General features: G+C 44.9%; 1 protein-coding gene across 4 annotated transcripts in view; it reads left to right on the top strand.

Annotated features, from left to right (window-relative positions):
* LOC139345377 (exostosin-1c) overlaps positions 1-25,312 on the top strand; it is an 83,043-nt gene that overhangs the window by 38,542 nt on the left and 19,189 nt on the right. The window lies entirely within an intron of this gene.

Below are 25,312 nucleotides of genomic sequence, written 5' to 3'. Positions count from 1 at the left end.
TGAAATGAGCTGTTGAAACACAAATTGTTTATTACGATTGAACTTGAGACTAGAAATATAACCAAAACAAGTATCGAAAACAAACACAAATTCAGCCCTAAACTAAACTATCTGCTACTCCGTGGCGAGCGGGTAAGAAAACAGACAAACTCTAACAAGAGACTAACTAAGGTTGGATACAAACTGAGGAAGCTCTTCTAAGAAACTCACAAACGAAGAAACAAACGAGATCTGCACAAAGGCGACAAGAGACAAGCTATGAAATCTATGGATGCTAAGATAACAGGGACTAAATGCCTGGAAAGTTGGGCAAGAAGCTTGGACAATCTGGCAGCGAGGCGAAGCCTCAGGTGCGCCGTCTGCCCGCAGCACCGCCAGGCCACACCTCCACTGCAGACACGGGGGAAGAGAGGAAAGACACACACAGAACAGCAAAAAAGACACTCATAATCCACAGTCATAGCAGCCGTGGTGTCTGTCCATGCGTTACATTACACTGAAACATCACATTTAAAAGTTCAGCAGCACCATCTCTTTCCAGAAACAGTGTTACTTTCATTCAAAGTTGTGGGACTATTTCTGGCTGCACGGTGGCGCAGCAGGTAGTGCGCGTGCCTCACAGTAAGAAGGTCGCAGGTTCGATTCCCGGTTCTTCCCGTGCATGCGTGGGTTCTCTCCGGGTACTCTGGCTTCCTCCCACAGACCAAAAACATGCTCATTAGGTTGATTGGTGACTCTAAATTGCCCCTAGGTGTGAGTGTGACCCCGAAAAGGGATAAGCGGCATAGAAAATGGATGGATGGGACTATTTCTTCAGAAAAAAGGTATTTCCACTGAAAAGTGCCTGCAGTAAGGACTGTGTGTTAACCTAAAGTAACATCCATCCATTGTCTATACCCCACTATCCCTTTCGGGGTTGCGGGGGGCTGGAGCCTATCCCAGGTGTCAAGAGGCGAGAGGCAGGGTACACCCTGAGCCTGTCACCAGGTCACCAGCCGATTGCAGGGCAACATACACAAACAAACAACCATTCACACTCACACTCACACCTAGGGGCAATTTAGAGTCACCAGTTAACCTAATGAGCATGTTTTTGGTCTGTGGGAGGAAGCCGGCGTGCCCGGAGAGAACCCACGCATGCACAGGAAGAACATGCAAACTTCACACAGAAAGGCTCGACCCGGGGAACGAACCGGCGACCTTCTTTCCTGTGAGGCACGCACACTACCTGCTGCGCCACCGTGCCGCCCCCTAAAGTAACATTGTTCCTAGAAAGATATGTCACAGTCGAACCGTTGTTTCAGATGTCATTTTCCAAACCTTCGTGCAGCACAAATGAAAGTCCGTTCACCTCTGCCGTGTTCAGGTGGAGGCAGAAATCTCTGCGGCAAACTTCAAACCTCCCTTTCCTCAGTCTTACTGTTTGACAGCGAGGACATGCGCAGACACACGCACGCACGCACACATGCACAAAGGGGCGGTGGGGTTTGTGGACAAGAGGAATCTGCTCTGAATTTAAAGCGTGGCCGAGCTGAGGCCGCGCTCAGCCGGGGGAGAGCGGGGTAAACAGAGGAGGATCCCTAGATAGCACTTCTGACGGACTGCGTGTGTGCGAGTTCACGCTCAGATGTAACCAGGAAGTTGTCCGACAAACCTGCTTTGGTCTCACTTCACCTTGATCCAAAGGAAGTCGTAACAGGTTGGAGAGAAGGAGGCGCAGGGAGCAGTCGGTGGAATATCTTCGCTGCAATGTTTATTCATCACCTGAGAGCAGTTTATGAAGCCTGATAACGATTCAACTCTGCGTGTTGCTGTAATTTAGGCAGTTTCATGGCAGCGAACTGAGACCGAGACTCTGAATCACTGTTTTTTTCTCCCTGTGTGTGTTTGTTTATCTGTCTGCGTATATACTGATTTATATTTGCTGCTTCCGCATGCATTCAGATGTGTGTTTAGATGTATGTGAGCTTGTGTGCGTGGGTGTATTTGTGTGTATATTAAGGCACAAACACACAAACGCTCTCAAGCCCTCTCTCCCCTTGAGGTGCTGTGTCGATGATTGTGTCACAGCAGGAAGAGGCTCTCTCTCAGCTCCATGTCTAATTAACTTTACGCCTCATTTTGTGTGTGTTTGTGCAGCGCGCGTGTGTGGGCTCGGCTCCGCATTGTGGTTTTTGCCGGTGCTAAAAATGAGAGCGAATTATTTAAAATGAATGTGAAATATTTAAAGGGAGACTGAAATATTGGCCTGGTATTGCCGCAGAAGGTGGGAGGCAGAGGATTCAGCGGGAAAGCGGCGAGAGCTGTGACGAGTGTGTGATCGTCTGGGTTCAGAGGGAGGGAGAGGGAGCACTGGGGGGGTTGTTATTTCTGTGAGATGTTGATGCGAATGTCAAAGTGAAGTTGCAGAGAATTACCGATGAAAGCGGTTATCACAGTGTGTGTGAGTGTGTGCTGCTTTTTCTCGGGTGTACCAGGTGTGAGTGTGGTGTGACTTGCTTTTTAAGGGTGTTTTACTACAATGCTGCAGTGGCGGAAGAAGTACTCAGATCTTTTACTTAAGTAAAAATAGCAGAACAGCTCAGTTATGAGTAAAAGTCCTGCAGTCAAGTAAAAGTACAAGAGCATTAATGGCAAAAGTACTCACTTATTTGGCAGAACTTGCTTTCAGAGAGTTGTATTATTATTATTAATATTAATATTATTATTATTATTATTATTATTATTATACTGGAATATAATATGGTTGGTTTATGTTCTGTTGGATCATTTAATCATATTTTATAAATTTATCATGTTTTGTTTGTGGAATCTTAAACTAGTAACTCCAGCTGTCAGATGAATGCAATGTAAAAGTAAAACGTGCAATACTTCCCTCTGAAATGTACTTGATTAGAAGTATAAAGTACAACGCGGTTGCACAGAAGTCAACACACTGTGTAAAACATGAATAAAACCAGGATTCGATCCGTGTGAATGCGAGCACATCTGTGCGTGCAGACATCTGATTTAGTATCACATAAAGTGGACTTCACTGTTTCTCAGGTGTCACCTCGAAGGGTTATTATCTCAGCCCCATGTGCGACCTCTGCTGTCACATGACCGAAGTCCTGCATCATGTGATTTGATAAAACATGGCTAAAATAAAGGCGGCGGGGAGAGGAACACAAGTCAGACAGTCAGACTGTAACAAGGCTGACAGTTAAGACAGATTATCTAACCATTTATTTGAAGTGCACAGATGTCAGCAATAATACATCACTGCAGAAGCACCGCAGCCAGTAAGGGAGGTCAAAGGTGAACCAGGAAGTCGGCTCGCAAAATGTGATGGATGTTCATCCAACCTGTGGGTCTGCGGCTCCGTTTCCTACTCCACCGTCTTTGTTTTAGTGCAGGTGCCACATTTCCAAACCTCAAATAAGATCCAAGTTACATTACTGGAATTATCTGAGTGTGTGTGTGTGTGTGTGTGTGTGTGTGTGTGTGTGTGTGTGTGTGTGTGTGTGTGTGTGTGTGTGTCAAGCATGCACTAAATGTGAACTTAACTGTCAGACAGGAGCAGATGTTTGACGGGCGACAGCAATAACGAGGATGTGTTAACGTGATAATTGCATTGAGTGTGTGTATCTGTGAGTGTGTGCGCGTTGTTGTGGTAGTGCAAGCGGGGGGTCTGTCGATGGAGGGATCACGCTGGGTGGGATTATATCCTCAGTATTCCTGAGACACACACAGACACACACACACAGGCTTTATTTTAACAACAGCAAACTCAGCGGGGTTCAATCACTCTGTGGCGCCTCCTGTTGTCATTGGTGCATTTGCTCATTAATCACATGTCCGTTTTGAATTCACGATGCACCTCACAACCTGAGTCTGCAGCACGACAACACACACGCTCACGGACACACAAAAGCAAAAGCAGACAGAATCATAGAAGTACATGCATGAGTATGCACCTACAGACGTCTACATTAATGTAAATGACACGCTCACACACATACAAATACAAGGAAATACACATAAGCTTTTAAAAATGCACACTAACAAGACATATGCATGGGAAAATAGTGACAGATACACAAAGGCACATTGAGGAAGGCGTGATTTCAATGTGCGCCGCACACCGCTGGCTCATGAGCTGGTGAATCAATAAATGTAAGATTCAATCTCTATCAACTTTCAGTCGTTTAATCTCTGAGTTTCCTGCAGGAGACGTGCAGCAGCGTGACAGCTCGACGTCCCGGCTGCACACTGATGGCAGGAAAATAACAGATTAAGACACAGTCAGTCATAGCTGCACACGCTCCGGTCCACCCACACCGCACAGTTTAGTGTGTACCAGCACTTTCTGTGTCTTATAAATATTGCTTTAATTGCGTGCATGAAAATAACAAAATGCGTAACAAACTTAAATTGATTATAGAGAAATGATGACAGTTTTTCCTTAATTTGTTAAAGGAATACATTAGCGTAGAGTTAATAGAGATGAGAAGACTTTCATGTCGCTGTAAATGTGGAGCTACAGTTGGCACCCTGATGGCGTAGTTTAGCTAATCCAGAATCCAAAGTAAGAGAACGTCTTTCAAAATCCCATTTACATCAATAACAACACTGCTAACTATAAAAACAGCCTTTGAACAGAGCCGTACTCAGCGGCCTTTAACAAACCCCATTTCCCATGAGGCCTAGAACGTTGTCTTTTGTACAGCTTAAACAAACATGATGCTTCAGACGAGCTGGTGGGCAGATTAGATTTGATCAGATGCTAAGCTAAGCTAACCAGCTGCTAGCTGTGAGAGCGTGGAGAAGCAGAAGAATATCAGTGCATAAGTCTTTGAAACCACCTAATGAAGTGACACACGATATCTACAGTCAACATAAATATGATGTTTCTTTCATGGAGGCCAAAGTATCACCTGCGTGCCTTCATACATGTTGAACAGTGTCGGCCCTCTCCACCTCCTCTGTGCAGTTTCAGCACATAATGACATGATGTCTCTTACTTTTGAGAAAATCTGCTGACTGCGCAGCAACAACAAGCCATTAAATTACATGAAGCAAGTTATTTTTAAGTGGATTAATTGTTTGTGTTCACCGTCTTGCTCGTTACATCTTCCACGAGCCTGCATTTGTCACAGAAGCTGTCAGTGCTGCAGACTGCTGTGAACCCCGCTAACTCACAGCCCCCCAACACAGCAAATCCTCATTTCACCCCTGCCGCTATATCATCAAATTATCAAACAGACTTGCAAGAAGTGCCTGTCTTTAAAAACAAAAAGTTACTATTAAAGAAGAAGCGAACCGGAAAGGAGTCAGATGCCGTCTGTTGGACAGCTGGCGCTTGTGGAAAACACTGATAATTTATTCTGTTAGCGGCTGCGTTGAGCAGCCTTTTCTGACAGGAATACAGCTGTACGACGAGTTCTGCTCTTCCAAGTATCTTACTGCTAAAATCTACCCTAAAATAGAGGAGCGTTACCATTAAAACAAGCATAACGTTCATTACAATGCTCATGGTCGGGAGGCATAAAATGAGCACTTATCCCTGTAAAATTATCCCAAATACTCTAATAGATTCAGCAGAGCAGCTCTCCACTGATAGCGTAATCAAGCCCTTTTTTGTCCTCACAAATTGAGGCAGAATTGTCAGAGATCACAGGAATAATATGACAGGGGTTAATCCCCTTTCAGAATGGATGCTTTTTTTCCCCCCTCTCTGCAGGAATTATGCAGCGCCGGTGTTGTTGTTTGTTGTTTGGCTTGTTTACCAGCAACCATCCAGCATGCCAGCCAGCGGTCTCTCAATGGAATGTTCTGGAGAGTCTCTGGAGCGAGGCCAGTCTCTCCACACTGCGCCCACTGTCTGCTCGTCTCGCTGCACTGAGAGCTGCACAAGCTGAGGATGGCACGGCCAATAAGGAAGCCCGAGAGTGTGTGCGTGAACATGTGTGAGAGACTCCTGAAGGGTCCACGCTCGTTTAGCTGCTTTCAGAACCACTGCTTTCAGGATTGTGATTGGAAAAGCATCACTGCAGCGCTGTAAAGATACCCGTTAGAAATGAATCCTGCGTTGAAAAAATACTTGAAGCTATAATCAATATTTGTATCATAGCATTGTAATATCACTCGAATCTGCGGCCGGCTTCAGCTTTACGGCCTTAAACAGAGCAAAAAGAGAGTGAATTTTAACTTAACATTCATCCAGTGGACAGAAACACGACTCCAAATGAATCATAATGTTGCTTTGTGACTGCTGGAAGTGTAAATAGAAAGAAAGACATCACTTTATTAGTCACAATCCACACAACATGCAGAGTTACGGGGGGAGAAACTGCACACGCCATGCTTCTGTGAAATCCTTTTCTCCGCTTTTATCCCATCCCGGCAAGTCCTTCCACTACAGCGGACCAGGAACGGTGGGCTGCCAGCCGACAGCGGCGCCCGGGGACCCAGTTCCTTTTGGTCAGGTGGTGATCTTCTTGCATGTTTCAGGAGGTGAACACAGGAAGAACATGCAAACTCCACTCCAAACTCCTCGAGCAGCAGGCACCGAAGGCATGGTGTAGGAGCGGGAATCGAACCTGGGACCTTCCAGCTGTGAGGCGACAGTGTTACCACTGTGCCACCGTATATAAATTAAATAAGCAACAAGTTCACCATATCAGCTGAGAAGGTGATGACATGTGAATGTTGTGGTCACAACTTGTGTCCACTGTCCCCAGATGGCTAAAGTCACAGCAGGTTTAAAGTGTCGAAGTAAAGAAAAGTGGCCAGAGTGTCCTGTTTTTGTGTATTACAATATATTATTTTATAAGTTTGGGTAGTTTATAAAAAACGGGAAAAGCCATAATCTGTGACAAGAAGTCATCGGTAGACACTTTGCTTTAAGGGCTCACATGCTAAAAATGAAGGGAGCCTCAAAGAGCAGTTAAAACATTTCTGAATCTACAGAAGAGGGATTGTTGTTTGAGGTAACCACATGAGTGCAGAGCCTTGGTTGTTTTTGGCAAAATGTGAATTCCTGAATATTTGGCCTGGACTGGCTGACGCTGTCTGAACCTGCAGTGAGCTGATGCTTCGTATGAAGGGAGGCTTTGAGTGCGCGTGAAAACGATGGCGGTGATATGAGAAAGTGCAGTTTTTTTCCCCTCTGCCAATGACAATTACCACATATTTTACAGCTGAACAACTATTCTTCAGCTTATCATACAAAAATAGATGCAAACCTATAAAGTCCAGTCTTAAAAACATATCTCATTTTGAAACAGAGCATAAAATCATTTCTGGATGTCATAAGTGCTGCAGGAACTCGTGTGGCGGTGTGGAGCATATGGTTGTGCTAGCACCAGGCTCAGCATATGTCCAGGGATCTGACCTTTTGCTGTCCTCCAGGAGACAACATGGTCGGACAAACCTTCAAAGGCAGAGTGATCGTGTCGCACCAGGGAGCTGGTTAGCATTCGCTAACCTTTGCTGTTTCTCATGGACCAGTGACACTGACAGTGTTCCTCAAGGAGAAAGTCCACCATAAAGCTGCAACGCTTGACCACAGACTGTTCATTATGGCTGTGTTTAGGAGAGATTTTGCTCTGTGTAAGGGGACGGACACACAGAGAAGGCTGAACCCTGCAGCGAAGGTTCAGTCAGGTGGCAGAAGGTGACCCTAAAGTGATGTGACTGGAAATAGCATGAACGTCGTGGAAGCAGAAACAGTATTGCTGAAGGCAGTAGTTCCCAACCTTTCTGGCTTTTGACCCATTAAAGACAAGCAAATTCTGCTGGAGAACCATTGCAAATGGTCGCCCGTGTCTTTGGGTTTTGGTTAAATCAGCCAAAAAGTGATTATCTGGGTGATTTTAGTGATCTAAATAGGACAAATTGGCGATTACCTTTGATGTTATTTGTAAAAATGGAGGAAATAGCTGTTTCTCACAAAAGGAAGTTCAACATTAAAGGAATAGTGTGATGTTAAGCCTCTAAAGCTTCATAATTAACACATTCTGCATTATTTGTTTGATCCATAAAGTGTAAAAACAACATATTTTGATTTTAGTTTTCAAGCAGGATTCTCCTTTTATCTTATTTATTTTTTAAACGCTGTAAACTCTGCATCCCTGTTTTCCAAACTTAAACTCCTTACGCTAAGCTAAGCTAAACTAAGCTAAGCTAATTATCCCCTGGCTCCAGCTTCAGATCCATCACACCGACGTGAGAGTGGTCCCGATCTTCTCATCTAACTCTCAGAAAGCAACATTTCCCAAAACACCGCGGCGCCTGTAAAATATCTGCGGTCGTCGTTTGAAGCTCTTCCAGTGGAAGAAACACACAGAACCTTTATTAACAGAACAGTCTGAGCTGTAAATCACAAGACTGAAGAAGATCATGACAAAGGTCACACACACACACACACACACACACGCACGAGGATGACAACACATCCAACACACACACATACAACACACACGCACATTCACAGAGATTTGTTAGGGATTCCACTGAAATGCAGACTGCAGGCAAATACTCGTCATTCCATAAATGCCTCCCATAGAATGTGTGTGCGTGTGTGTGTGTGTGTGTGTGTGTGTGTGTGTGTGTGTGTGTGTGTGTGTGTGTGTGTGTGCGCGGAGAAGCTGGTGATATATGGATAGGTCATGGCAAAACAAGTGAGGTCACAGCGTCGGACTGTGTGTCGAGCTCGATTGAGGTCATGTGTTTCATAGTTTACTTCATAACTTCAGCGTGTGCGTGTGTGTGTGTGTGTGTGTGTGTGTGTGTGTGTGTGTGTGTGTGTGTGTGTGTGTGTGTGTGTGGACTGTTTGGTCACGCTGTTTTGAGCTTGTGCGTGTTTTGTTGTGATCCAGATAAGCTGGCGACTCCGTGAGAGTCAGTAGTCGATAATGTTTGTGCCTGGAAGCAGTAAAACTGTCTGAGTGTGCATGAATGCCATTACACACATGCACATACCTATCACTGTTGCCCTCCAGCACACACACACACACACACACACACACACACACACACAAATAAAATGCAACTGCCTCTATTGACACGACCTCTTGGGTCTGCTACTTATCCGAGCAATCTGTGTTTATGCAGGTGTCACATACACAGTCACACAGACTCCATATGTCAGTGCTTACATGTAGACACACTTATAAACACACACACACACACACTCACACACACACAGAGGCATTTCAGTGCTCCTTGCCCGCTCCTCAAGAATGCTTAAATTTCAGTGAGCCAAAAGATGCATGAAGATAAACCCAGATTAAACGCATCACTGGATTTACTGCACCTACTCCCAACCTGGGGTCGCAACCCCTGCGAGGGGTCACCAGATAAATCTGAGGAGTCACGAAACACATACCAGAGGAGGACAGCGGCAAACAAAATGCAATCCTACAAAAAAAATCACCAAAAAGACGGTGTTTGATCGACGAATGCACGCAAAGACAGACACACACATGCTCCAGATACACACACCCACAGCAGCACTCAGAGAGACTGAAAGCTTGCAGGCCAGCGAGCCCTCCTCACCTCACACTGAGCTGTTCCTTAAAGGTCATAGCCTCCTTCATCCCCAGAGACCACAGGTAATCACCTCCTAACCTGCTGTCTGGGTCTGAAAGTGCACGCATGGGCCTGCGTTCATGCACACAGACGTTTTTGAATTATTTGTTTTTGCTCATTTTGATGCTTAACGCCGTCGGAGGGTCGGATGAACTAAACAGAATGATCAACGCAGTTCAGCTTCGTGAAAGGCAACAAGATCCCAAAGCAGAAACTGTTTAAGTCTTCACTTTACTGGAATCTATGGTCAATGAAGAAGCTTACAGGCTGTCACAATTAGGGAAATTAGCCCAGGATTAAGGATCCGGGATGGGTGGGCTCACCGCTTCTGGGACACTTCTGAAATGGAGACCGAACGCAGCTCCATCAGACGCGTCACGGACAGAACGCAGACGCGTTGTTATAGTGTGTTAACTCTGGAAAAGTGTGCCCGAAAAGGTCTGTTTGTTGTTGTTGATGTGCATTAACTCTATGTGTTACATTAACGCTCAGCTTGGACTGTTTTCTGAAAAAAAGACTGAGCTTCTGGTAAAACAGACTCATGTATATATATTTATATTGTTAGATTTTTTTACTTTTTAATACTATTTTTTAGTAGATTTGTCATGCGCCAACTTCATTACAACAAATTCCTCGTATGTGTAAAATAGTACTTGGCCATAAGGCTTATTCTGATTATATTCCCACAATGCAATGCCCAAAGGAAATAAGGATTAAATCTCAGTGTCAGTGTTGTTCCACTGTCGCACTTTGACTGACGTCCATCTGTTTTGTGCAAAACAGTGAAGTACGGAGATTTATGTGTGTGCTGCAAAAACAGTGTAGCATGACAACTGATATAAAGAACATATTGTCCGCTGTGTTTAGTGTGAAATGAGGACACGGCGATGAACTGGAAAGTTCCAGAACGAACGCAGGGCTCTTGGGACAAAGATGGAGGCTGAAGTGCCGTCATGACAATGGCACTTTGATGAGTGGCCTTCATATAAATTTAATTTGTTGTGTTTGTTTTCTATTGATTTAGAGCACATACAGTGCAGCAGTCTACAGGAGTTGGGTATTTTTAGATCTATATTTTATGATGTTTCTGCTTCGTTCTGCTTGTTGGACAGACCAATCAGACAGAATGGGGCAGTGATACGTAGTTTGCAGTGTATCAACCTAAACAAACACTCATCAGGTCCATGAAAAACACCAAAGAGAGCAGAACGGGAGTCACGGCTGCACAAAGAATTAAAAGTTGCCTCATTTGGTCTTAACACACACGCACACAATTGAAAGTCGTTTTCGTCTAAACTGTAACTCTGCGCTTTTGTAAGCGCTGAACAGTCCCGCCACTTGTGTTTGTGGCCTAAATAAACACCCGTGGGAGTTTCTTTGGGAAATATTGCTGCTGTCCTTCGAGCATGAAGAATTAGTGTTTGAAATACAAACTGCTGCGAGCTGCAAGGCCTGCGCCACAAAGAAAATATAATCCTCCACAGAAGAAGAAGAAATATCCACGGTTGCCTCGCACTGAGGTTCTTATGTAGATTACTTGAGTATTTTAAGGATTTAATCAGGGGCCGACAACGCTGCAGTGTCTCCTTTTTTTTTTTTTTTCCTCCATAGCGGCGTCTAGCTTGCTAATCTGTAAAATCAGTCACTACTCTGGGACGTACAGGTAGAACCAAACAAGTGTGACACACACACACACACACACACACACACACACACACACAGATATGCAGATCCCCTCGCCCACACGTGTGCCTGTTCTAGTGCGACTCCCTGGGGTGGTGTCAGGGCCCTGACTGATGAAAACACAGCGGCGGTGGCAGTGTCAACGCCATAAAACAAAGGCTGCAGTGTAGATGAGCTGCCAGCCGTACCTCCAGTGATGGATTTCACCGCGAGCACATTTGCTGCTGAAAACAGACCATTTAGTCTCCCTCCCGCTCTTTCTTCTTCCCTCCCTGCACGCTCTCTTAATTCTCCCACTTCTACCTCGTTCTCTCTCTTCTTCTGTCACACAGTGCTTTATTTGTCTTTTGCATTCGCCACACTCCTGTTGCCGCGCTGTGATTTTTTTTCCTATACCTCCCGTCTTCGCACTTTTCTTTACAACTGTCTGTGCCCTCCAGCCATCTCCAGAGTTGAATGACTCATGTTTACGACCCTTACAAAGGAACACATCTGTTCTCTGCCCATCCCATGCTGTCTGTTCCCCCGTTGCCGGTCTCCTCTCTGCTCCACTTGTCTGCACACGTCTGCAGCGAGCGCGCCTCAGACTCTCTTTTGTCCATTCAATATCCTTCACAGGTGAAAGGGTCACCTCGAGCTCCAATATCCTCTATACCCTCTCTAAAATAAGGGCTGTGGATATCTTCCACAGGTGAAACCTGTCAAGCAGAAAATTGTCAGATATGTGTCAACAGAAATGTTTCTTGCCTGTCTGAAGTATCTGTTTTAGCTGCGGGAGGTCATTTAAAGTTTGCGCTGTCCTGGAAAGGCTGCACGTTGTGTTGCTATTTTCTGCTTTTGTATCCAAACTTCTCTCTTGGTGGCACGGTGGGACAGTGGCAAGACTGTCGCCTCACAGGTAGAAGGTCCCGGGTTCGATTCCCACCTGGGGCGCTGTGGGTGCTGAGGGCGTGTCTTCCACCATGCCTTCGGTGCCTGCTGCCCCTTATCTCGAGGAAAGGGGCCTTTCTGTGTGGAGTTTGCATGAAGATCACCACCTGACCAATGGTGAAAAAGGAAACCGCGGAGGAAGGACTTACCAGGATGGATCGAAAGCAGAGGAAGAATTTCACCAAATGCATGGCGTGTGTGCAGCATGTTGTGTTGTGTGACAAATAAAGGCTTCTTCTTCTTCTTCTTCTTCTTCTTCTTCTTCTTCTTCTTCTTCTTCTTCTTCTTCTTCTTCTTCTTCTCTTGCGCACTAATCGGACAGAATGCTTAACAATATCAGTCTGCATCGGCGGATCGGTGTTAAGCCAGGCTTGATCGTGACTCAGGGTTTTCAGTGGTTTTTCGGAGCAGCTCTCTGAAATATGTAAAACCCTCTAAACCGTGTGACTATTAATAGAAGGTGAAATATCACGGAGACAGATTATGTTCACAGCAGGGAGTCTCAGCAGAGACTTTTCCTCAACGATCTCGAGTCGTCCCACTCAGCAATGCATTACAACTCTCCCCTCCACCACCACCACCACCACCAGCACCACCATCAGCAGCACCAGCAGAACAACAATCTGGGTTAATGTCATGCAATTACAGTGCATATGTTTCATTTTGGTGTTTTGCAAGCCGACGGTCACAGAGAATAAGTATGAAAGAGACACGTTTTGAGGTTTTCATTCTCGCTAAGTCCTCCATGTGTACGCACAAACAGATGTATAGCATTCTCCCTTTAATGAGAAATATCTTCCCAGTTCTACTTAGCGTCTTAATAGCAGCACAAAACGAAATGACAATTATGAAACAAAGGAATAAAAGTATAAAAAAAATAAAGGAACAGATAAACCTGATTAAACACGTTTGCTGGATGCTTCAATCTCAAAGCTAAGTTGCTTTCTTGCCAAGTGTTTGATTAACAGTTTGATATCATTTGCATGTCTGTAAGATTAATATAAAGCTTCAGTCAGTTGCAGATTAGCTCAGACTACCATGATAACTGGAAACTGTTAGCCTCGCTGTGTCCAAAGGTTACCAAGTTATATTTTGTTTGTTTATCTGTAAAAGCTCATTTATGTGAGTTATGTGCACTTATGCTAAGACAAGCTAAGCAGCTGTAGCTCCTTACATTTCCCACAGACATGAGAGTGGTATCAATCTTGTCATTGAACTCTCGGTGAGTTAAATAAGCATACTTCCCAAAATGTTAAACGTTTTCTTTACAGCGCAGCAGGCTTTAACATATTATCACCTTCTAAAGTTTATACGGTGGCATGCTTATTTACACATCCAGTGTTTTTGGCCAGCTGATGAATTTAAGTCCAATTGTCACTCTCCTTTTAGCTCCGTTTTGGTCTCCGTCAGATCTCTAAATGCAGCTAAATGCTCCGCTATGTTCACAGCTAATAGCTCGCTTTGCCTGAGTGCCGTTTGGTGCTGTGCAGGAAGCATGTAGTGGATTTATCAAGGCTTTCATGCTTAAAATAGCTGCCTGCTGTTGTACCAGGAAACAACACTGATGGCACCACTGACAGTGAACCAAAACAGTAAAGTTTCGGGCCAAAAAAATTATAATAATGAGCTGAAAGATGCTGCAGAGAGTAGAGGCGAACTGTAGAGCTGGATGATCATTCTCTGTGGGTTCATCACTAAGAGCGACCTGCGCATTACACATAGTCATTTCATCCACTTTTGATATAGAGATTTTGATCAGAGCAGCTTTAAACGTGTCTTTTACAGTGCAACTGTAATAGGCTGAAATAATCCTCTCACATTTTTAGTTTGCAGGAGGAAAGTTCCCACGCAAAACACACCCGGCCCTCGGTGGAAAACTTCTTCGCAGGACACCTACAGGCGATAGACATTCAATCATAAGTTTAGCCAAGCCGCTTGGAAGAGTCAATCCCACTTATTTGACCGTGAAGGTTTATGATAAATGGGCCGACTTTATGAATGGCGGCTCTATTTAGAGATGGCTCCATAAAACAAGCAGCCGTCCACTGTTTTATGTTTCATCATAAAACCTAAGGTCAGTGCCGTTTGAAGTCCAGGAACGAGACTCATTCCCGGGTTCTGCAGGATGGCAGTTAATCTCTCATGACATAACGTTCATTAAGGTAGAAAATAAGTAGGACGAGTGTTTAACCCGCGTCTGGAAACTTTAGCGGATGTTTTAACGTTTCGTATGTACTTTAGGGCAGAGAACATACAGTGCCACGACCTTTATGTCAGCAAAAGAGCTATTTGGGGCTTTGTGAGGACATGAAAGGAGGCTTTTATATATGACTGATGGCCACACACACACGCGCACACACGCTAATGGTCCTGTAGTCTCTGCAAACTTTCCCTCTCACTTTTTCTCTCTTCAAAAGGAGCCGCCACATGACAGCCATACCTATTGTAGCCCCACCTGTGCATGGGCGTTTCAACCGCCGCTATTAGTACAGCTGCCTGTCTGTGTACGGCTGTATTTGTTCTGACCTGAAATAGCTTTAACGACAGTGTGTTTGACACCGTGTTGTCAAAAGCAGCCCCATTGTCACTGATGTAATGTCTGCTGTTGTCTGGTCGGCTTAAAGGCCCATAGGTGGTCCATCAATGGCAGTGGCGCAGTTGATGGGATTTGTCTGACTGTGCGTGCGTGTGTGTGTGTCTGAATGTGTGTGTTTTATTGTGACTACCCGTTGAGCTGCCAGTTGGCTTGACTCATCACGAGGACCAAAATCTGGTCATTCTCAGTCAGGCAGGAAATAAACAAAACATTTGTTGGCACCTTCCTGCGGTTAAACAATTTAAGGCGCACAATGACACACGACGAACACGCACTGCTCTCTCTCTATCTGTCTTACGTACATACATGCTCGTGTGCAGGCCCCAAAAAAACACATTTCCAGCCATCCCCACGACTTGCCAACACATTTTGTTTTCAGCATGCAGCAGAGAAATCATGAGGGGGAGAAAACTGTCATTGATGTGTAAATTCACCATAAATAATTCCTCTCTCGTTTCACCCGAAAGACCGTCTTGACGCGTGCTCGCTGCTTTCTTTCTTTCTTACGCCTATCTCTCCTTCCCTCCCTCCCGTATCCATCCCTCATAGCATCATTACTTATGAAGCAGAGTAATGAAAGAGTCTCATCTTCAGTGTGTTCTGAGACCCTCCGTCATCCGCCCTCGCTCTGCGATGGCCACGTTGGATAAAGTATCCAGCCGTAATGGGAAATGAAAGCAGGGTTGTGGCCTCCGCATTGCGCGGTGTGAAAAACAGGAGAAGTGGAAGAGTCCTCGCCTTGCTCAGCTCTATATTTATAGGCAGAAAACCTGATTTCAGATCAGTCACGCTAGACTTGCAGCAGACACCTACTGCACGCCGGGGGAGGCAGGCAGGCAGGCAGGCAGTGAAGTTCTTTCTTTCTATCCTCTCTTGCAAAGAGTCCATGCTGTGTTTTATTTTCCATCTATATACCTTGGCTTTCTCTCTCTGTCTCTGTGTATCCTTATTTACCTCTTGCTCTATTGATATTCCCCATCCAACACGGGGAGAGTGCACTTTGTTCACACTGCAAAAACCTTATCAAGTCATCTCGTCTGCTGTCTGATAGCCTGCCAGCGCGATGAGATCATTTCAACCTGAAAATGTAGAATCAAGGGTCATTTTTTGATCACAGTGCAGCATCTTATGATACTCAAAGACACTCAAATCTATGAAATAAGATTGCTTTGTGCACAGCATCCACAAAGGTGCCTCCTCGGGTCACTCATATAGCATCAAAAGATAAAATGAGTGAGCAACAGCTTATTTTTGGGGTTTTTTTTACAACTCACGTCTGTTTAATAAGAGGCTACAGCCAGTAGCTTGTTCGCTTAGCTTAGCATAAAGACTGGAAACAGCAAGCCTGTCTCTGTCCTTACCTGACACAACTTTATTCAAATCAAATCAAATCAAACTTTATTTATATAGCACTATTGTCAGTTTATTGTCATTTTGCATCCTCAGGCAGCAACAAAAGCAGCACACTGATTCTGGTTTAGCAACAGGATAGAAATATCAGCCTGTTGCGTTTAAATGGAGGGACTTTAAATCACCGTCTGGAGGGCCGAAGTTAAGATATGGAGTTGCTTGAAAGGAGCCAATAATCTTCGCATAAATTTGGATTTGATTATGTTAGCTCACAAAATCCACCTAGCAACACCTTTAACGCTCACTAATTGACTTGTATGATTAATGCATTAAAAAATGCTAAGCTAAGCTAACTGGCTGGCAACTATAGCTTCATATTTACCATACAGTACAGACACGACCAGTGGTGTCAATTTTCTTATCTAACACTCGGGAAGAAAGCAAATATTGTCAAACTGTGTACTTTGACTCAGGGTCTGTCTTCAGTAATGCAGATGAAGTAATACTGGAGGGGTGGCCTTAATGATATTGTGCTTTAATGGTGCAGTTTCTCCAAAAACTTTGCAATAATCATGTGACCAAAAACCATCTGGCATGCAGTGAAAATGTGGCTTTTGGAGCCTGGAGGATCTGGGATGCCCACTTTGCCTGCATGCTAATCCACACTTGTGCTGAGTCAGTGAAGGCTCCTGTCTCAGCAGACATCAAAAGATCATTTACCAACTTGCCGAAACAAGTTGTAGTCGTATTTCCCTCTTTTGCTCCCCTTCCCCTTTGATGCTGCATGGTCGGTCTGATCTTTAGCGTGTTGCACAGATTCATACAGCCCTTCAAATCATCCCCAGCTCTGTCCGCTGTCCTCAGCATGCATCTGTCCTCTGTCCTCCCTGCCTTTTCCAGCTCCTCAGCTCCCTCAGCAGCTATGTTGAGAACTCTTTATCCCATCGCGCTCCTCCTCGTCTCCTTGTCATGCGAAGGCAAACTCCATGGTCGTGTTCCTGTGCCGCTGTGCTTTTAGCCTAATGGACAGACAGCTGTGCTCCCATTTCTATATATAACCAAGCACCCCACATGATGAAGTCTGTCACACCGTCTCTCTGGCCACTACGTGCAGCTGACCACTGTGTTAATGCCCACGGAGACGCTCTGAGTGAGTGTGTGTGCGCTCATACGGGTTTGTAGTGATAACAAAATACCCCACATTTAATCTACAATCTTTTAAAACTTTTTTTCAGCTTCTTTTTTTTTTCCTAAGAACCTGCACTTTTTTTGCTGCTTTTCATTTAATCGTTTTCAGCCAGCAAAATGTGGTTTTATGTACAAATAAAACTACATTAAATAGATTTAGTGGAAAGCACTTTGGTAAGCCGAGCTGGAACTACTTAAAATACGGTATTTAATGTAGCTTTAATCTGCATAAAACCGCAATTTTGTTATTAAATGGATGCAGGACACAGAAAAAAAAAGCATTTTCAGTCTCTGTGATTTCATCAGACTGCCCTCTTGAAAAGAAAAATAGCAGAAATGCTTACCTCTGTGCATTTGTAGCATCTGTGAATTCAGAGATATTTACCTTGAACGTTGAGAAACACACAGTTTGAAGCTTCTTATGGCACTTTGACTCTCTCTGTGACCCACGATTAAGAACACAAAGCCTGCTGTGTATTTACATGCTGTGTGTGTGTGTGTGTGTGTGTGTGTGTGTGTGTGTGTGTGTGTGTGTGTGTGTGTGTGTGTGTGTGTGTGTGTGTGTGTGAGCACTGGATTGAGGTGTAAGTAACAGTGTAAGGGGATCAACTGGCAGTGGGGTCGTATCCTTTCAGATTAAAGAGCTCAATCCTCCCCGTCTCCGTGTAATTAACGAGAGACAGAGGGCAAGAAACAGATAAAGACAAAGCGGCAGAGAGGAGAGTAAGTATGCGTGGAGAGCGGTATTAAAAGGAGCCGGCGCACACGCAGGAACACACTCAGCAGAGCGGGGATTGAGTGTAATGACAGGGTGCCTGGTGGTCAGTGTATTTGTGTACATGACGAGCGTGTGTGCAGCAGAGCGCTGAGTCCAGAACCAACAGCGGATCGGACATTAAAGGGTTGGACTGGATGTGCGCTGTGTCTAGCCGAGTTCAGGACCTCTGCAGTGTCAACAGGCATAATAACTGCAGGATGGCAGGAATGCAGCCGCATGAAGCCGCAGACAAAGATGCATGCGCGCAAACACACATTTGGTTTCTAAACATAAAGCTATGATTAATAGAAAGCGGTTTTGCTGTTATGTTTTTTACAGAACTGCAAAATATGGCAAATATATGGCAACTAATTCATTTTAATGACATAAAAAAGTATCATGTTAAAATGATTTGGGTTAATGAAATGTGATTTTGTGTCATAATAATGAGAAGATTCTGTCATAGAAAAATAAAGTGATCAAAGGCCTAATACAGGATAAAAAGAAGCATGAGAAAATGTTAAAGGACATTTAAATACGATTTAAAAGAGTAAAATGAAATAGAAGCTAAGCTAAAATAGAAAAAGACACGAGTATGAAAACTACAGTGCAGCGCAAGATGTAATGATAAACAGTCCCAAATTAAATTTAAACAAAACTGATGATCTGTTATCCGGTAATCATGAGAATAATGTGCCGTCATAGCCTGAAAAATCTCATTTAACACCAAGAAAATCTTCTCACTAAAAGGTGGCGGCAACATCCTGCCATGGTACAGGAACGTTCAACGGTTTCTTAAGAAGTGATGACTTACTGTAGATCGGGAAACGTCTGATCAAAGAATAACTTAACAAGAACACGAACATGACGAGGCGTCAAAGGTCAAATACTCACTTTCAACCCTAAATATAACACGCGAGCAGCAGCAAACTATCTGAATCATTTAAACGCCTGAGCAGAAAAATAAACAAATATTTAACAAGTCTGCAAAGTCAGACAAATAAACGTTGTTTTGTGTCGCAGAAATGCTTTTTCCCTCTCCTCCCCCGTCTCTGTAATCATCCTGTGACCCCTGGGGTTCATCTTACCCCTCCGCTTGGATCTACTTGTTTTAGCACAGCAGTGCGTGTCGACCTGGTTGGTGAATCTCGAAAGGAAAACACATCACATCTCAAGACGAGCCTCGACTGTGACGGCAGCTGGGCGTGGTCCTGTCATGCTGTGAGGGGTGTTAATTGGTGCTAATGGAAAAGGTGAAAATGTGAGCAGGTGCAGGTGTGAACGACATTGTTAATTGATGGGTAATAATACACACAGGGAGGGAGGTTGGGTTAATCCCACTTTCTGAAAGGAAGTCAGATTTTTAACATATCTTGAGGTCAAAGGGGTAAAAAAAAGTGGAAATCAGGATGCCTTATTATAAAGCAAGATGCATAATGCTCCGTTATTGTAACCGAGGAGTTTAATTGTCACTCCCAGAGGAGACAATGGCTCAATGCTCCGTCACACAGCGAAAGCAATTGCACCCAAATGCAAAGGGAGAAACTCCTTTTTGGCCCAGCACTCGAGCCCTCAACGGTAATGACTCTCGGTAACTGAGGAAGACAAAGCTGCGTGGCAGAAAATCCATTAGCGAGTCTGCTGCTAGATAGCGAGGAGACACAGAGGAATGGTGGCTTTTGATATGGCGAGGCCGGCTGCACTGGAGGCATCGGAAATAACGGCCTTGTCTCTTTTTTTCTCGGCGAGAGTCGGAGACGGCTGGCAGAAGTGATCCCCCATGTCTGAACCCCGGTGGATGACTGATATCTGAAACACTCCTGTGGAGCTGAGGCGTGTGTGTGTGTGTGTGTGTGTGTGTGTGTGTGTGTGTGTGTGTGTGTGTGTGTGTGTGTGTGTGTGTGTGTGTGTGTGTGTGTGTGTGTGTGTGTGTGTGTGTGTGTGTGTGTGTGTGTGTGTGTGTGTTAAGGTCAGGGCATGACTGTAATTGTAAGGGACGGAGGGAAGAAGGAGGGGTGATTTTTGGGACTGGATACCAGTAAGTCTGAGCTCCTGAACAAAAATGCTTGGAACTGCATCCGTTTGTCCGTCTTTTAAAGTCTCCCTCTAGCTTCAAATATAAATGTATGCATCTTTTATTTCCCATGATAAGCAGGGCTGTTTGAAGATGAAGACACATTTGATGTCAATAGTTCCTTTTATAGATTATCTGAAGTATAAAGTAGACAGTGGAGAGCTGAAGGGAAATTGGGGGAAAGGGAAAGATTGGGAAGCACACGCAGCAAAAGGTCGCAGGGATGCTGCAGTTATACTCCACCGTCAGCACCTTAAAGGCTGTAAAAACTGAAGCGTTTCTCCATAATATTAAATATTCATGAGTGCATAAGCAGTGATTGAAGTTAAGGAAACATCTTTAGGTATTTTTCATGAAGAGTTTGACAAAAAAAACAACAGCTGCTTCAAACCAGTGAGACGAGCGCAGAGAAAAGAAATCTTCTGAAGCAAAATACCGGCACTCACAGCATGAAGCTGATTGAGATAATGAGCTTTAAGCAAACTACGCTGGATTCACGTGTTGAAACCTCACCTGCAAAAAGTCCAGATAGAACTCGTTACACAACAGTAATCAAAAGAAGTCAGGATATATGTGAGGTTTGTGATGAAAGTGACTCAGCATCATGAATTATCAGTACGAGGGGTGAAAAATTGATCTGAGACCCTCAAACTTTCAGGCTTTGTAGAGTTCAAGGATCAGTGACTTGAATGTGTTTACAGCAGAATCGTCAGAGGCGGAAGAAGTTGAAGTAGTAAAGTGTAAAAGTACTGAAACGAAGTCCTGCATTCTTAAGTAAAAGTACACAAATATTAGCAGATATGTACCAACAGTAAAAGGGCTCATTGTGCAGAATGGCCAATTTCACAATGATATATATTACTGGATGTGCTTAATGTGCAAAGCATCCCTTTAATGTTGCAGCTGTTAAAGGTAATTTCTCCGAATAATACTAAATAATAGTACCTCATCATTTATTAGTTGATTTTCTTGTTAATAATGTGAACCCTGAAAGTGTCTTTTATCTCGTCTTATCCTGTTGTTTTAATTCTACTTTGTTTTATTTAAGGAGGAGGACGTGGAGGTGGTGGTGGTGGGATGGATGGGGCTCAAAGTTTGAAATGACTTCAGTCACACTGCAGACAAACTGAAACATCTCGCTGTGGTTCCTCGTGATTCTTCTCCTGACTTCTTTCGAGTCTTTGCCGGATCTGTAAGCAGAATAGCTCCTTGTTTCTTTCTAAATATAAACCCCCGCGAACACCACACGGCAGCGCCTCTGAGTTTGCCCTGATTCATTTTCTGTCTGTACGTGCAGTATGCTACGCACGTCACATCAGCTTTGTGAAGAACTCCGAGCTTTTGTTGCAGCAGATCGCCGCGAAGTTGCTGAAAGATGAGGAAACGGGGAGGAAGAGAGGGAGGAGAGTAAGGAGGAGTGATTGAAGGAGGAAGGTGGCTTATCCGTCCATCTGCTATTAAGACAGTCAGTTAGGCTGGGTGGTGGCTCTGTGTGTGTGTGTGTGTGTGTGTGTGTGTGTGTGTGTGTGTGTGTGTTACTCATGTTGTTGGGACATAAATCTCTTATGGGGACAAAATGCAAGTCTCCGTAGCGTAAATCATTATATTTAGGGGTTGAGGTTAAGGTCTTATGGGTGTGTGTGTGTGTGTGTGTGTGTGTGTGTGTGTGTGTGTGTGTGTGTGTGTGTGTGTGTGAGAAAGAGAGAGAGACAGTTGTGTCCATGCAACAGCTGCAGGAAAGGATTTAACATCTGGATACACCTTCTCTTTCTCTTGCTGACTTGTCTCACACACACACGAAGATTACTGAAATGAAAGATGAAGACATAAGAGATGATGATGAGGAGGAGAGGTGAAGATTACAGGCAGTGCTGCCCCCCCCTCCCCCGACAAAGCCGAGCGTCTCTCCCTCGCTCTGTCGCTGTCTCTCTGTGTTGAATGTAAGTGGATACTAGAAGACCTTGTTCCTCTGCGCGCTGAAACCTGAGCTGTCTATTTTCTCTTTCCCTCTAATCTTTACCATTTTTCACTTGTGCTTTTCATACAACGTAAAGCAGCAATCATACGTTTCGTCTGATGGCATGTTGAGTGTGGGTTGCAGCCCAGCACCTGACCCGCTGCCTGCAGTCAAAGCTGTAGTTTTGTGACTTTCTCTCCTCCGCCCCTCCCTTCCTCCGCCTGCGTCCCAGAGGCTGCAGCAGCTGGCCGCACACACATTTCCCTCCGTGTCTTCCTCTGATCCCGTGTCTGTCCTTTCCCTCCCTGCGTCTTTCAGCCTCTCATCATCCTGCTCTCAGATCGTCTCTTTGTCCTCCATCTTTCACCCCGTGTCTCGCATCCCGTCTGTCCAGTGACATGCTGCCAGCTGCAGTCATATCGTCAGCTCGTACGCAGTACAGGTCCTTTATTTTGTGCATAATGTGGCCTCAGTGCGGTGTCATATTATAACTATGATGTCAGTTAGCATAAAGAAAGACACCCTTTATTCATCACTGCACAACGTGCACACACGCCATGTTTAGGTGAAATTATTCTTCCACTTTTAACCCATCCTTTTAGTCCTCCCTCCACGGCAGACCAGGAGCGGTGGGCTGCCAGCTGACAGCGGCGCCCGGGGACCCAGTTCCTTCTTTGTCACCATTCGGTCAGGTGGTGATCTTCATGCATGTTTTTAGAGGGGGGGCACTGAAGGCATGGTGGAGGACACGCCCTCAGCATAATGCTCACTTTCCCATGTTATGTAAATCCCCACTTACATTCCTGTTGTGTCCTGTGTGTAGAAGCGAAGGCATCAAGTGTCTGATTTGCAGATGTGAGTTCTAGGAGTTTCAGTTGTTTTGAGGGGATGGGGGACTTTAAAGAAGGTCCACGGTCCTTGCTGGAGGGGACAGGAGGCTGACATGTAGGAACTGAGCCTTGCAGGAGGGACTGTGGCTGTGCAGAAGGCAAGCAGCAGAGTTGTGGATGTGCTACTGCGGCAGTCCCGTCAGGCCGTGATGAAAGCATCGATCAGAGGAGGACAGGGATGAGTGGACACGGGCTACGCTCTCCCGGCGTAAAGGAACAGTTTTTGCAATGTGATTTGCATCGTGTTCGAAGGAGAGAAGACTTTCTTCCCGCTTGATTTGTCTCTGGCAGCGGTGGCGAACATTTTCAGATCCTGTACACTGTGTGAAAATACTCCACTACAAGTAAAAGCGAAAGGGTGAAACTGCCTGTTTGTCGCGTCGCTGTCCTGCAAGAACCACGTATCTCCACGTAAAACAGCCTGTTTTCAGCTTTGTAACGATGCGTTTTCCAGTTAATCCAAGAGAGTTCTTAAATAGTTTTAGGTTATTTGGCTAAATCTTTCACTTTATCAGAAACATGCAAATGCTGAATCACCAAATTTGGAGATACGTGGTTGTCACTGGACAGGAGGGGTATGAATCATAATCTGAAAACTAAAGCTGTCAGATAAATGTGGCCGAGTTGAAAGAACAATATTTGCCTCTGAGATGTCGTAAAAGTATGAAGTTGCATGAAGTGGAAATACTCAAGTAAAGCACAAGTACCTGATATCTGTACTTAAGTGCAGTACTTGAGTAAGAGTACTTTGTTACTAAACAGCAGCAAGTATTAATGCTGGTGTGCTTTCAGCTCTTGCTTCTCTTTATTTGTGCGTTTAAAATGCTTTCATTTCATTGCACGGTGCCAGAGATGTTGTTGCTGAAGCTTATTCTTGCCTTGACCATGCATGCATTGATGTGTGTGTGTGTGTGTGTGTGTGTGTGTGTGTGTGTGTGTGTGTGTGTGTGTGTGTGTGTGTGTGTGTGCGCGCACTGACATTACCAAGATGGTCACTGCAGCCACTCGGGGCCCGTTGTGCTCGATGAGTTGCACACGAGAATGAAAAGTATTGACACTGGCCTGTTAGAGCTGTGGCGGCTAATCCATAACCTTGGTCTGCCACACACTTGTGTTCGCGCACAGGGACAAACACGCACGCACACACAAGTGCCCGAGCGCACACGCTCCGCTGACACCTGACCTTTACAGGAAGCAGAGTGGAGCTCAACTGACCAGAAGCTGCTGTCAGTCAATGAGCATCCACCCTCCCTCCCGCCTTCACCCAGTCGATGTTCATTCAATAGTCAGTGTTTAGCACACGGGGAATGAGGGGTGAGGCAGACAGGAGAGGGCCAAAGACGAGCAGCTTTGTTGATCGCAGAAATGAATGAAAAGCACACACACACACACACACACACAAAATGGAGGGTGAGAAGAAATGTAAGGCGGAATCGAGTCAGGGAGGGCGAAGCCGATGGGTCTGTGGGTGAGAGAGAGGGATTGGGAGATGATAGGGTGGAGGAGAAGCAGATTTGCTTATCAGACAACACAAAACGCACACGCATGTAAACACGCACACACACACGTGCGCGCGCACGGTCGGCGACTCGGAATGGTGCCGTCTTAGCAAACACAGCTTTGATGATAGTGGTGTCACACTGAGCCCAATGCCTTGACATGAAGAGAGAGAGCCCGCAGCGGTGTGTGTGTGTGTGTGTGTGTGTGTGTGTGTGTGTGTGTGTGTGTGTGTGTGTGTGTGCGAGAGAGCGAGAGAGAGAGGAGAGAGAGAGAGAGAGAGAGAGAGAGAGAGAGAGAGACACGGGTTGGTGTGAGAGACTCTGTGTCTCTATTTATGTCTCTCTATGAGACTGTGGCTATCTGAGACAAAAATATGAAAAAGCATAGTAATATGAAGAGTGTGTGTGTGTGTGTGTGTGTGTGTGTGTGTGTGTGTGTGTGTGTGTGTGTGTCCTGACTGCTAAATCAACTTCTCTTATCCTTCTACATAGATTGGCTCCATACTGGATGTTTAATATTTAACTATCTGTCCTCCTGGGAGGCCGGGTGATTGGAAAAAGGTTGGAGGCAGCAGTGTGTGCATATAGACACAAACAACACACACACACACACACACAGCGCTGACTTCTACAGATACAAGTATTCACACAATCATAATTTTCATCAAAAAACACGCAGACTCAACGTGCAGTCAGAGGCATACAAATGAGATGAAGAAGCATCCAGATAGCACCTTGTGTCAAAGCCTTAAGCACGCCATGTTTCTGCAGGTTGTACAAAAGCCTGAATGCAGCGACATCAGTGATGAAACAAG

This window comes from Chaetodon trifascialis, chromosome 17 (genome assembly GCF_039877785.1).
Source record: "Chaetodon trifascialis isolate fChaTrf1 chromosome 17, fChaTrf1.hap1, whole genome shotgun sequence".
Classification (NCBI taxonomy): domain Eukaryota; kingdom Metazoa; phylum Chordata; class Actinopteri; order Chaetodontiformes; family Chaetodontidae; genus Chaetodon; species Chaetodon trifascialis.
The sequence above is the reverse complement of the archived record's forward strand: the minus strand, read 5'-3'. Positions and strand labels throughout refer to the sequence as shown.